The sequence below is a fragment of the Canis lupus genome, chromosome 20, assembly GCF_048164855.1.
Source record: "Canis lupus baileyi chromosome 20, mCanLup2.hap1, whole genome shotgun sequence".
Classification (NCBI taxonomy): domain Eukaryota; kingdom Metazoa; phylum Chordata; class Mammalia; order Carnivora; family Canidae; genus Canis; species Canis lupus.
The window spans coordinates 41,902,496-41,917,247 of record NC_132857.1 but is presented as its reverse complement, the minus strand read 5'-3'; the positions used below and the strand labels follow the sequence as shown (position 1 = coordinate 41,917,247).

Here is a 14,752-nt window from a genome sequence, read left to right as displayed (position 1 = left end):
ATGGTATCTCACCCAGTTCTCCTCCCCTCCCAGCCGGGGAAGACAGGCCCCCCTGCCCTGGACAGGGCCACGTGCCTAGTTCTGGGTGACTTGTGAGCAGAGGCGGTAGTCGCCCACTCACCTCTCTTTGCCTGGGCATGCGATCCTGCAGGAGGCTCTGGATTTAGGGGCAGAGCTGCGTGCAAGATTAAAACCACCTGACCCCTGAGCCGTAACACAAGGAAAGCTGCTTTCAAGAAGCACCTGCCTCACCCAGAATCCTTTGCTGCATTAAGCTACCGAAGTTTGGAAGCTGTTGCTGAGATAACCTAGCTTATGCTAATTCAAAAAGCAATGAGAAAATGCTACACATCTTTTCACATTTTTCCCGGCATCAGGAGTTCATACCCAGCATTCCACTCCTGTATTTAGTATAGGAACCGAGGCACGTTCGTTTCTAGTTTTCTTAATAATTATGTTTTTGGCCTGAAGCCTCACCCCCAACCCCCTCCCCCAAAAGCCTTCAGATGGAACCTAGATGCCATCCTGGCTAGATCAAACCTGTCCCTATCCTGTTGAAAATGTTCATACTTTACTAATGGTGAGGAAGGCGTACCAGCTGTTCCCTTAAACAGAATAGGATCTCCAGATGGATCATTGATTGATAAAATCCAGGGAAATACATAAGCCAGTAATTAACTACTTTGCCCATTTTTATTGTTTCTTGGTTGTGTGCCCCCCCCCCCATAAGAGAGGTAGCATAATTTGGATATCTAGATCACAGAAAGTGAAATTGTTTTCCTAGGGGAAGTTCAACTGGGAGGAGCAGTGTGGTTGAATTCAACTGCAGGTCTTGGGTTACCATCGAACAATTCTGGTAGGTACTGTTTCTGTCATGTTTTATAGAAATGGAGCCTTTCGTGCTCAAGGAACACAGGGTTGACTGTGCGGCATAGGAGGCCCCAATCATGCCCTGTGCCTCAGTTTCCTTCAGGTAAAATGTGGCTATTACATGTTTCCTTCGGGTAAAATGGGGCTATTACATGTTTCCTTCGGGTAAAATGGGGCTATTATAGCCTTTGGAAAGGCTATGCTTTGCACTTTTCTTCATAGTTATACTTTCTCTTTTTTTATTGTGGGTACATAGAATTTCTACAGAACATACGCAAAGAATAACAGTGCCAAAAAAAACAAAAAACAAAAAACAAAACAGGATCCAAGATAAGCTGAAATAGAAATTCTGATTGATGAAACTATATAAACCTCTCAGAGGTTGGCAGATTCCCTCCCTGGGACCAGATCTGGCCTCCTGCTTATTTCTGTAAATAAAGTTTCATTTAAAAACACAGTCAAGCTCATTCATCTTACATTATGTTTATGGCCGTTTTCATAGTACAACAGCAGAGTGAAGTGGTTGTGACAAAAATAGACGGTGCACAAAGCCAGACATCCCATGATTTGGTCCTTGACAGCCAAGACATAGCCATACCTAAGCTATGTCTGCATGCCACCTGTATTTTTATTTAGCATTTTTCCTTAGACTCTTTTTTAACTTAAATAAAGGTCTTTACAATGGAAATTTTATATCACTACTGCAAATAGAAAACCAGTCTCACCACGAGATCAGTATTTCTCAAACTTGAGCATGCATCTCAGAATCAACGGTGGGCTTGTTAAAATACAGATTTCTGGGCACTACCTTGTTTCTTATTCAATAGGTCTAGGGTGGAGCCCATGAATCTGCATTCCTATCAAGTCCCATCCAGTTGATGCTGATGCAGCTGAGAACCATAGACTAGGGCTTATAGTTGGCAAGACATACTGAGGAGACAAATTCCAATGGGAATAGAAGTGAATGGGTACCAGCTGTGCATGGAGCTGTTCTTCAATTTCCAGAACAGGGTAGGGGAGAGAGGTACTTCATGTGCTTCTTTCTCCAGGACTCTGCCTCAGAGATTATATATATATTATATATACATATATATCCCAAGGCCACCCAGAACCAAGCTACTAATGTTATAGTTAGTGAATTCATGCTGCACGAATTTGGGTAACTCAATAAATAAGGTTGGCTAGAAAAGGACTCCCTCCACTTGCGGGGGCTTGGGAATCCTATAAATATGCAGCACCCAAGGGCAAACATTCCTTAGGAATAGTTAGCAGGTACTAACTTGTAACTAGACAATTACTAAATTCTGGGTGAACTTGTGAATCTGGTATTCTCTCTCATGGATGCCAGCCTCTGAGCTCTAGAAACCAGTTTCTCTGAGAAGAAGCCAAGCCTTTAATGATAGACTTTTCTATTTTTGTGTTTACTTACTGATCATCTGTCCCCCTATCTCTGCTGCTTTGGGACATTAGTTAATTGACGTAGGGACTGTTACAAAAGAAGCCAGTTGACATAAATGGGAGACATGGTAGGTAGAAGATGGGAGCCCCAATACGGAATGGAATGGAGTCTGACCACAGTCCTTGTTACAAAAATTCTGCTACAAAGGAGAAAAGCTGGAGTCTTCTTACCTGTGAGGCTTCAGATCAGGAAGTGAGGTCTGCCTGTTGTTGTTTGGCCTGGACAATTCTCTTCATGCAGACACACAGGTAGGAGGATTAGGATGAAAGTAGAGGTTTCTGGTCCTTATCATCCTGTACACAACAGACCTGGTTCTTTCAGGTTGGGCTTCGGTTCTTTGGAAGGAAGCTCTTCCAGGGGAGCCAAGGAAGGCTGGAATTCAGTGAGGGCTGCCCTTCCTCCATTGCTTCGACGCAGCTCTGCTCCTCATCCCTGCAGAGTGGGGCCCTTCAGACTTCGGGAACACAGCTGCTCTGTAGGCTCCACGGGGCTCACTGGTGCAGCCCAGTTCTGGTTGAAATTGGCCTGCTCAGGCTGGTCACTATGATACTGAGGGCATTTAGGAGGCCGCTGACCAATCATCTGAGGACTGACCAGTCAGGGATGAGGTTTTGAAAGTGAAACTCCTGAGCTCTCCTTTTTCAGCCTAGCCCGAGTGGTATGCCTTGGGGTTTGCCTCTTTCCTGGGTCTGGAAGGACCTAGGGGAGGGTGAAGACACAAGACAAATTGAGAAGGGAAACTCAGGCCTGGATATTATGGAGTTTCTGCTTCCTCCTTGGTCTCTGGAGGACTTCTGTTTATCCTGCAAGATGCAGTTACAGGACTCTCCCCCACGCCTTCTCTGAGAAGTATTTCCTGACCTTCCCATCAGGGTAGGTCTCTTCCTTTTTGGTTTCTAGAACACATCTCAATCACAGCACTTTTCACATTGCTCAGATTGCCTGGTTTTGCCCCTAAACCACAGGTGCCTTTATTTGACTTACTTAAAAACAATAGGTTGGAGGGTGGGCCAGGATGGTGGAGGAGGAGTAGGGGCCCCACAACTTACCTGGGTAACTTCCAAAACATCCTGAGCACCTACGAATTCGACCTGAGATTTAAAGAGAGAACAGCTGGAACACTACAGAGAGAAGGGTTTTCACTTCCAATAAGGTAGGAAGATGGAAAAAAATAAAGAATCAAGTAGGGGAGCAAAGCCTCCGGGACAGGCAGACCCAGCCCCCGGGAAGCGCCCTCCTCTCCCCGGAGGGAAAGGCCTCCAGGGCGTCGGCAGGGGGTCGGGGAGGCCGGCAGGAGGGCGGGGGACCCCCAGGTCCCGGGGTCACGAGCAGAGGAGGGCGCCGGGGGAGAGCGCACCCCCACCGCGGCCCATCTCGGGGCAGGGCTGGAGCGCACCCGGGGCCTCGGGGGAAGCCGGGGGTCGGGCGGGGCCCCGGGGAGGGGGCTGCGCCCTGCTGCCTTCGGGGGCTCCCGGGAGCGATCCCAGGAGGACACGGGCCTGGGGGGCACCTGGCGGGGGCGGGGCATCCCCCAGGGGCGCGCACCTGAGACGCAGCACCGCAGGCCCCGCCCCCGGGAGACCCGCTGGAAGGACCGGGGAAGGGCGAGCTCCGGACCCAGCAGGCTGGGAGACTCCAGGACCGAGGGAATAAAGTATGTACAACTAGAGGGTTTCCCCCCCTTTTAATTTTTTTTTCCTTTTTCCGTTACAACTCTTTTTTTATATCAGACTAAAAATTTCCAATATTTTTTCTCTTTTCCTGCCTTAACTACAATATTTTAGCACCTCTTCATTTTTAAGTTTCTTCCTTTTTGACTTCCATAAATCTACAATTACAGGTCCTAGATATATTTTTCACTTCTGAATTCCCTTCAACATACTCAATTTAATTTTAGGAGATATATGGGATAATGGGTTTTTGTTTTGTGTTTTTGTTTTCTCTGCCTCATTTTGTTCTATAATGGCAGAAGTTAATACCTTCTAAACCATGAACACCCAGAACGAAGTGGAACACTGTGCTGGTTCATTCTGTGAGATTATATTCTCTCTTCCTTCCCATTCTGCCCCCCTCTTTTATCTTGTTTATGTTTTGGTGGTCAATGTTGGGGCTTTCTACAAGTATTGCTGGTTTACATAAGTTTCAGATTGAGCATCTTCTAACATACAGAATTTAATACACTCACAACCAAGAGGATCACCCTCTAGGACTGCTCAGTTAGACTACATTCTCCCTCCACTACAACTTCTTAACCACCATCTCCCAGTCCCCTGCCCCCCCTTTTTCCCTTTTTTCTCTTTTTTTTCCTCTTTACTTTTTTTTTTTCTTCTTTGGGATTTTTGGCCTTTTATTTTTTACTACTTTCTTTTAAAATATGTTTTTCACTTTAGTGGTCCTTTTATTTTGTTCTTGTCTTCATTTTCATTTTCTGGTCTCTGACCTCATCAGAATAATCTAGGGTGAAATTTACTTAGGGCATGTGTGATATTCTTGACTTAGCCCACTCATACAGCCACTCTGGACTGAGCAAAATGACTAGAAAGAACTCCCCACAAAACAAAGAATCAGAAACAGTACTGTCTACCACAGAGTTACGGAATATGGTTTACAATTTGATGTCAGAAAGCCAATTCAGAAGCACAATTATAAAGCTACTGGTGGCTCTGGAAAAAAACTTAAAGGACTCTAGAGACTTTGTTACTGCAGGGTTTAGATCTAATCAGGCCAAAATTAAATGTAGTGCAATCCAAACTGGATGTCCTAATGGCCAGGGTTAATGAGGTGGAAGAAAGAGTGAGTGACAGAGAAGACAAGTTGATGGTAAGGAAGGAAGCTGAGAAAAAAAAACAGTTAAGAGACCATGAAGAAAGGCTAAGGGAAATAAATGATAGCCTCAGAAGGAAGAATCTATGGATAAGTGGGGTTCCAGAAGACATCAGAAAGAGATGGCCAGAAAGTATATTTGAACAAATCATAGCTGAGAACTTCTCTAATTTGGAGGAGGGAAACAGGCATTCAGATCCAGGAGATAGAGAGGTTACCCCCGCCCCCCAACATAAATAAAAACTGTTCAACACCTCAAGAGTTAATAGTGAAGCATCCAAATTCCAAAGATAAAGAGAAAATCCTTAAAGCATCACAAGAAAAGAGATTCTTAACTTCTATGGGGAGAAATATCAGATTAACAGCAGACCTCTCCACAGAGACCTGGCAGGCCAGAAAGGGCTGGCAGGATATATTCAGGGCACTAAATGAGAAGAATATGCAGCCAAGAATATTTATCATGCAAGGCTCTCATTCAGAATAGAAGGAGAGATAAAGAGATTCCAAGATAGGCAGAAACTGAAAGAATATGTGACCACCAAATGAGCTCTGCAAGAATATTAAGGGGGACCCTGTAAAAGAAAGAGGAAGCCCAAAGAAATAATCCACAAAGACAGGGACTGAATAGGTATTACAATGACACTAAATTCATATCTTTCAATAGTTAATCTGAACATGAATGGGATAAATGATCTCATCAAAAGTTGCAGGGTTTTGGACTGGATAGAAAGCAAGACCCATCTATTTTCTGTCTACAGGAGACTCATTTGAGACCTAAGGACACCTCCAGCCTGAAAACGAAAGGGTGGAGAAGCATTTACCATTCAAATGGTCCTCAAAAGAAAGCTGGGGTAGCAATCCTCATATCAGATAAAGTTTATCCCAAAGTCTATAGTAAGAGATGAAGAGGGACACTCTATCATACTTAAAGGGTCTACCCAACAAGAAAACCTAACAATCATGAATATTTATGCCCCTAATGTGGGAGCTGCCAAGTATATCAATTAATAACCAAAAAGATATACTTAGAAAATACACTTATAGTAGGAGTCTTCAACATGGCACTTTCTGCAAATGACAGATATTCTGAGCACAACTGACCATAGAAATAAGGGCCTTAAATAATACACTGAACCAGTTGGATTTCACAGAATATACAGAACTTTCCATATGAATGCAACTGAATACACATTCTTCTCAAGTGCACATGGAACTTTCTCCAGAATAGACCACATACTGGGTCACAAATCAGGTCTCAACCCATACCAAAAGATTGGGATTGTCCCCTGCATATTTTCAGACCACAATGCTTTGAAACTAGAACTCACTCACAAGAAGAAATTTGGAAGAAACTCAAACACATGGAGGTTAAAGAGTATCCTACTAAAAGATGAATGGTCAACCAGAAAATTAGAGAAGAATTAAAAAGATTCATGGAAATTAATGAAAATGAAGATACAGCCATTCAAAATCTTTGGGATACAGCAAAAGAGGTCCTCGGAGGGAAATACACTGCAATACAAGCATCCCTCAAAATATTGGAAAAAACTCAAATACGCAAGCTAACCTTGCACCTAAAGGAACTGAAGAAAGAACAGCAAGTAAAACCTACACCAAGCAGAAGAGAGATAATAAAGATTCAAGCAGAACTCAATGAACTAAAGACTAGAAGAACTTTAGAATAGATCAATGAAACCAGGAGTTGGTTCTTTGAAAGAATAAGAGAGATAAACCCCTAGCCAGACTTATTAAAAAGAAAAAAGACTCAAATTAATAAAATCATAAATGAAAGAGGAGAGATCACAACCAATACCAAGGAAATACAAATTATTTTAAAAACGTATCATGAGCAGCTATATGCCAACAAATTAGGCAATCTAGAAGAAATGGACACATTTCTGGACAACAAATTAACAAATTAACACAAATTAACAAAACTGGAACAGGAAGAAATAGAAAACCTGAACTGGCCGATAAACAGTGACAGAATTGAAACAGTCATCATAAAACTCCCAAGACACAAAATTCCAGGGCCAGATGGCTTCCCAGGGGAATTCTATCAAACGTTTGAAGAAGACATAATACCTATTCTACTAAATCTGTTCTGAAAGATAGAAAGGGATAGAATACTTCCAAACTTGTTTTATGAGGCCAGCATCACCGTGATTCCAAAACCAGACAAAGACCCCACCAAAAAGGAGAATTATAGACCAATATCCCTGATGAACACAGAGGCAAAAATTCTCAACAAGATACTAGCCAATAGGATCCAGCAATACATTAAAAAGACTATTCACCATGACCAAGTGGGATTTATCCCTGGAATGCAAGGTTGGTTTGACACTCATAAAACAGTCAATATGATAGATCACATCAACAAGAGAAAAAACAAGAACCATATGATCCTCTCAATAGATGCATAGAAAGCATTTGACAAAATACAGCATTCATTCCTGATCAAAACTCTTCAGAGTGTAGGGATAGAGGGAACATTCCTCAGTATCTTAAAAGCAACCTATGAAAAGCCCACAGCAAATATCATTCTCAATGGGGAAACTCTGGGAGCATTTCCCCTAAGATCAGGAACACAACAGGGATGTCCACTCTCACCACTGCTATTCAACTTAGTCCTAGGATTCCTAGCCTCAGCAATCAGACAACAGAAAGAAATAAAAGGCATTCAAATTGGCAAAGAAGAAGTCAAACTCTCCCTCCTCACAGATGACATGATCCTGTACACAGAAAACCCAAGAGTCCACCCAACATTGCAAGAACTCATACAGCAATTTGGCAGTGCAGCAGGATATAAAATCAGTGCCCAGGAATCAGTGGCATTTCTATACACTAACCATGAGACTGAAGAAATAGAAATTAAGGAATCAATCCCATTTACCATTGCACCCAAAAGCATAAGATACCTAGGAATAAACCTAACCAAAGGGGTAAAGGATCTATACCCTAAAAACTACAGAACCCTTCTGAAAGAAATTGAGGAAGACACAAAGAGATGGAAAAATATTCCATGCTCATGGATTGGCAGAATTAATGTTGTGAAAATGTCAATGTTATCCAGGGCAATTTACATGATCAATGTCATCCCTATCAAAATACCACGGACTTTCTTCAGAGAGTTGGAACAAATAATCTTAAGATTTGTGTGGCATCAGAAAAGACCCCAAATACCCAGGGGAATATTGAAAAAGAAAACCAGATCCAGGGGCATCACAATGCCGGATTTCAAGTTTTACTACAAAGCTGTGATCCTCAAGACAGTGTGGTACTAGCACAAAAACAGAAACATAGATCAATGGAACAGAATAGAGAACCAAGAAATGGACCCTCGACTCTATGGTCAACTAATATTCGACAAAGCAGGACAGACTATCCACTGGAAAAAGAACAGTCTCTTCAATAAACGGTGCTGGGAAAAATGGGACAGCCACATGCAGAAGAATGAAACCGGACCATTCTCTTACACCTTACACAAAGATAAACTCAAAATGGATGAAAGATCTAAATGTCAGGCATGAATCCATCAAAATCCTAGAGGAGAACACAGGCAACACTCTTTTTGAACTTGGCCACAGCAGCTTCTTGCAAGATACATCTATGAAGGCAAGGGAAACAAAAGCAAAAATGAACATTCAGTACTTAATCAAGATAAAAAGCTTCTGCACAGGAAGAGAAACAGTCGACAAAACTGAAAGACAATGTATGGAATGGGAGAAGATTTTTGCAAATGACCTATCAGATAAAGGGCTAGTATCCAAGATCTATAAAGAACTTATCAAACTCAACACCCAAGAAACAAACAATCCAATCATGACATGGACCCTTCCATTTGGAATGTCCATTCCAAAGAATGAACAGACATTTCTCCAAAGAAGACATCACACGGCCACCAAGTACATGAGAAAATGCTCTGCATCACTTGCCATCAGGGAAATACAAATCAAAACCACAATGAGATACCACCTCACACCAGTGAGAATGACGGAAATTAACAAGACAGGAAACAACAAATGTTGGAGAGGATGTGGAGAAAGGGGAACCCTCTTGCACTGTTGGTGGGAATGTGAACTGGTGCAGCCACTCTGGAAAACTGTGTGGTGGTTCCTCAAAGAATTAAAAATAGAACTACCCCACGACCCAGCAACTGCACTACTGGGTATTTAACCAAAAGATACAAATGCAGTGAAATGGCAGGACACCTGCACCCCGATGTTTATAGCAGCAATGTCCACAATAGCCAAACTGTGGAAGGAGCCTCGGTGTCCATCGACAGATGAATGGATAAAGCTGTGGTCTATGTATACAATGGAATATTACTCAGCCATTAGAAAGGATGAATACCCACATTTGCTTCAATGTGGATGGAGCTGGAGGGTATTATGCTGAGTGAAGTAAGTCAATTGGAGAAGGATAAACATTATATGGTTTCACTCATATGGGGAATATAAGAAATAGTAAAAGGGCTTACAAGGGAAAGGAGGGGAACTGAGTGGGAAAAGTTAGGGAGACAAACCATGAGAGACTCCTAACTCTGGGATTTGAACAAGGCGCAGTGCAAGGGGAGGTGGGCACTGAGAAGGGCACTTGACAGGATGAGCACTGAGTGTTATATGTTGGCAAATCAAACTTCAATTAAAAGATATGTATTTTAATATATATTATATATTATTATTTTTATTTTTTTATTTTATTATTATTATTATTTTTTATTATATATATACATATAAACAAAAAAAACCCTATAGGTTTTAACTCTTTTTTTAGAAAAAGGTTTTATTTATTCAGGAGAGATACAGAGAGAGGCAGAGACATAGGCAGAGGGGAAATAGGCTCTCAGCAGGGAGCCCGATGTGCGGCTTGATCCCTGGACCCTAGGATCATGACCTCAGCCAAAGGCAGATGTTCAACCTCTCAGCCACCCAGGCATCCCTACATTTTAACATTAAGTGCTTAACAAATATTAATTCAGTTAATCTTTATTTTTTTTCCCCAGCTTTATTGAAAGGTGATCAAGGTACAACATTTTGTAAGTTTTAGGTGTTCAAGGTGACTTGATACACATATACTGTAAAACAATACCAAGGTACGGTTAGATAACAATTCCTTCACTTCACATAATTACCTGTGTGTGTGTGTGTGCATGTGTAGTGAGCACATTCAAGATTTTCTCTCTCAGCAACTTTCATGTGTACAATACAGCATTGTTAACCACAGTCACATTGTAGTACATTAGATCCCTCGAGCTTACTAATTTTCTAACCAGAAGTTTGTACCCTTTGACCATCATTTGTCTATTTCCTCCACCCCCAGACCTTGACAGCCACCCTTCTTTCTTTCTATGAGTTCAGCTTTTTTTTTTTTTAAAGATTTTATTTATTTATTCATGAGAGACACAGAGAGATAGAGAGAGAAGCAGAGGGAGAAGCAGGCCCATGTAGGGAGCCTGACTTGGGACTCGATCCCGGGACTCCAGGATCACACCCTGGGCTGAAGGCAAGTGCTAAACTGCTGAGCCACCCGGGCTTCCCTGAGTTCAGCTTTTAAAAATTCCATGTATATATGAGATCATTCAATATTTGTCTTTCTCTGCCTGACTTATTTCACTTAGCATTCCTTTAAGATCCATCCATATTGTTGCATATGGCACAGTTTCCTTCTTTCTCAAGTTGGAATAACATTTCATTATAAATATCTACCTCGTCTTCTTTACTCATTTATCCATCGTCAGACTTTTAGGTTACCTCCATGTCTTGGCTGTGTAAATAATGCTACAATGAATATGGGGATGCCTTTTGAGTTATTGCTTCTTTTACTTCAGTTAAATATCCACAAGTGATAAATTGTGGGATCAGATGGTAGTTCTCTTTTTATTTACTTACTTACTTATTTATTTATTTATTTATTTATTTATTTATTTGATTTTTTTTTTGAGGAACCACCATAATTTTTCATAATGGCTGCACCAATTTCCACCAGCGGTGTATAAGAGTTCCCTTTCTCTAGCCTCCTTAGCATTTGTTCTCTCTTTTTGAGAATTGCCATTTTAACAGTTGTGAGACCAAAGCTCATTGTGGTTTTGATTTGCATTTCCCTGACAATGAGTGATGTAGAGCACTTGTTCATGTACTGAGTGGCCATCTGTATGTTTTCTTTGGAAAAAAATGTCTGTTTGGGTCCTCTGGTCATTTTTTTATCATAATATATATATTGCTATTGAGTTGCATGAGTTCCATATCTATTTTAAATATTAATGCCGTATTGGATATATGGCTTGCAAATATTTTCTCCTGTTCTATAGATTGCCCTTTCATTTTGTGGATTGTTTCTTTTGCTTTGCAGAAGATTTTCATTTGATGTAGTTTCATTTGTTTAGTTTTGCTTTTGTTGCTTCTGCTTTTGGTGACATAGCCAAAGAATCACTGTCAAGATCTGTGTCAAGGAGCTTTTTCGCTGTGTTTTCTTCCAGGAGCTTTATAGTTTTTAGGTCTTACATTCAAGCTTTACTCCATTTCAAGTCAATTTTTGTGAGCAGTGTAACAATGAAGTCCAATTAAATTATTATGCATGTGAAATAGTTTTCTCAACACAATTTATTAAAAATACCATTCTTTCTTCATTGAATATTCCTGATTCCCTTGTCAAATATTAATTGACCATATGCTGGAAGGTTTATTTCTGGACTCTTGATTCTGTTCTATTAGACTATGTGTCTGCTTTTATGCCTATGTCATACAGTTTTGATTATTACAGCTTTGTACTATGGTTTGAAATGAAGAAGCATTATGCTTCAAGCTTTGTTCTTTGTCAAGATCGATTTGGCTATTTGGGGTCTTTTGTGATTCCATATACATTTTAAAATTCTTTTTCTATTTCTGTGAAAAGTGCCATTGGAATTCATTTAAAGTTTTTATTTAAGTTCCAGTTAGTTTGAAACCTGGGTGGCTCAGTGGTTGAGCATCAGCCTTTGGCTCAGGTCATGATCCTGGAGTCCTGGGATCGAGTCCTGCATCAGGCTCCCCACAGGGAGCCTGCTACTCCCTCTGCCTATGTCTCTGCCTCTCTCTCTCTCTCTCTGTTTCTCATGAATAAATAAAATCTTAAAAAATTCCAGTTAGCTAACATACAGTGTAATATTAGTTATTAGTTTGGGGTGTACAATATAGTGATTCAACACTTCCATACATCACTTGGTGCTCGTCATAAGTGGACTCCCTGATCCCCATCCAATTCCCTGCCCCCTACTTCCCCTCTGGTAACCATCATATTGTTCTCTTAAATAATTAAAAGTCTGTTTCTTGGTTTGTTTCTCTCTCTCTCCTTTTTTTCCTCTGCTCACTTGTTTTGTTTCTTAAATTCCACATATGAGTGAAATCATATGGTTTTTGTCTTTCTCTGACTGATGTATTTTGCTTAGCATTACTCTATCTCCATCCATCTTGTTGCAAATGGCAAGATTTCATTCTTTTTAATGACAGTAATATTCCACTCTGTATATATGCCACATCTTCTTTGTACATTCATCAGTTGATGGACAGTTAGGCTCTTTTCATAGTTTGGCTATTGTAGATAATGCTCCTATAAATATCGGTGTGTGTAGCCCTTTGAGTTAGTATTCTTGTATTCTTTGAGTAATACCTAATAGCATGATTACTGGATCATAGCATAGTTCTATTTTTAACCTTTTTGAGGAAACTCCATACCGTTTTCCAGAGTGGCTGAACTGTTTACATTCCCACCACCTGCACAAGAGGGTTCCCCTTTCTCCACATCTTTGCCAACACCTGTTATTTCTTGTGTTAATCCATTTTAGCGATTCTGACAGGTGTGAAATGATATCTCATTGTGGTTTTCATTTGCATTTCCCTGATGATAACTGATGTTGAGCATCTTTTCATGTGTCTGTTGGCCATCTGGATGTCTTCTTTGGAGAAATATCTGTTCATGTCTTCTGCTTGTTTTTTAATTGAATAATTTTTTTTTAGGTGTTGAGTTCTATAAGTTCTTTGTATATTATGTATAGTAACACTATATCAGATATGTCATTTTCAAGTATCCTCTCCCCTTTCATAAACTGCTTTTTAGTCTTGTTTATTATTTCCTTCACTGTGCAGAAGCTTTGTTTTCCGTGAGGAATTCCTAATAGTTAATTTTTGCTTTTGTTTCCCTTGCTTCAAGAGAACTATCTGGAAGGAAGTCGCTATGGCTGATGTCAAAGAAGTTACTGCCTATGTTGTCTTCTAGGATTTTTATGGTTTCACACCTTACATTTAAGTCTTTAATATTTTTTACTTTATTTTTGTGTATGGTGTAAGAAAGTGGTCCAGGTCCATTGTTCTGCATGTCACTGCCCAGTTTTCTCAACTATTTGTTGAAGAGACATTCTTTTTCCCATTGGATATTCTTTTCTACTTTGTTGAAAATTAGTTGACCATATAGTTGTGGGTTCATTTATGGGTTTTTATTCTCTTCTATTGAACTGTGTCTATTTTTGTGCCAGTACCATACTGTTCTGATTACTATACTTTTGTAATATAACTTGAAGTCCAGAATTGTGATGTTGCTTTTCTTTTGCAAGACTGGTTTGGTCTTCAAGGTCTTTTGTGGTTCCATGCAAATTGTGGGATTGTTCTCACTCTGAAAAATGCTGTTGGTAGCTTGATAGGGATTGCATTAAAGTGTTTATTGTTTTGCGTAGTATAGACATTATAATAATATTTGTTCTTCTAGTCTATGAGCATGGAATGTCTTTTCATTTCTTTGTGTCATCTTGAAATTCTTGAATTTCATCTTGTCATCTTGAAATTCTTCATCAGTATTTTACAGTTTTCAGAGTACAGGTCTTTCACCTCTTCGGTTAGGTTTATTCCTAGGTATTTTATTGTTTGTGGTGCAATTACAAATGGGATTGATTCCTTAAATTCTCTTTCTGATGCTTCATTATTTAAATGGATTTCTGTACATTTGGTTTTTGTTGTTGTTGTTGTTGTTGTTGTTGTAAAGAAGGCTTTATTAGTAAGTCATGAGCTAACCTGTCCTGGGGGTCAGTGGGGTGAAGCACAGTACCCTTTCCTTGGAGTAATAATGAATGCTGCTCCAGGAAATCCTGCACAGTTATGTACTCCCATGAAACACAACTCCTTTTGATAGTGCGAATAAATTTCTCCTGGTGCTTTGATCCTTCCAGCTGATCTATCTTCTCTAACCAGATAGTGTGCAGCCTTTCACGGGCTTACCTCATGGACTTGGCATATTCATTACTTTTTCCATTGAGGGGAGTGCCTCCACCTCCCATTCAGAGAAAAAAATCGTGGGTGGCTGGAGGTCCTTGAATATTTAATTGAGATCTCAGTCCTTCTTTTCAGCAGCTAACCTACATGGTTCCACCCCACAGGCTCCACATCAAGACAATCTTCCAAGGCCTTGCTAAGGTCAGATCGGCGGATCCCTGCTGTGACTGGGCAAGTTCTGGCTTCTCTTTCAAACCAGGTTGTAACTTGGGTGCAGACATGACACAGTGCACAGAGCCAGGACCACCTTGTGGCAGCAGTTAGTTGTGTGACAAGCGTCTCAATCTTAAAGTCGCTAGTG

General features: G+C 40.6%; 1 long non-coding RNA gene across 1 annotated transcript in view; it reads right to left on the bottom strand.

The window, feature by feature from the left end:
* Positions 1-429: 429 nt before the first annotated feature.
* LOC140611907 (uncharacterized) overlaps positions 430-14,752 on the bottom strand; it is a 62,673-nt gene continuing 48,350 nt past the window's right edge. The window contains exons 2-3 of the long non-coding RNA XR_012013225.1: positions 3,379-3,420; positions 430-3,028 (exon numbers count right to left, since the gene is read on the bottom strand). This is a non-coding gene — a long non-coding RNA (uncharacterized lncRNA). The remainder of the gene's footprint in view (positions 3,029-3,378; positions 3,421-14,752) is intronic.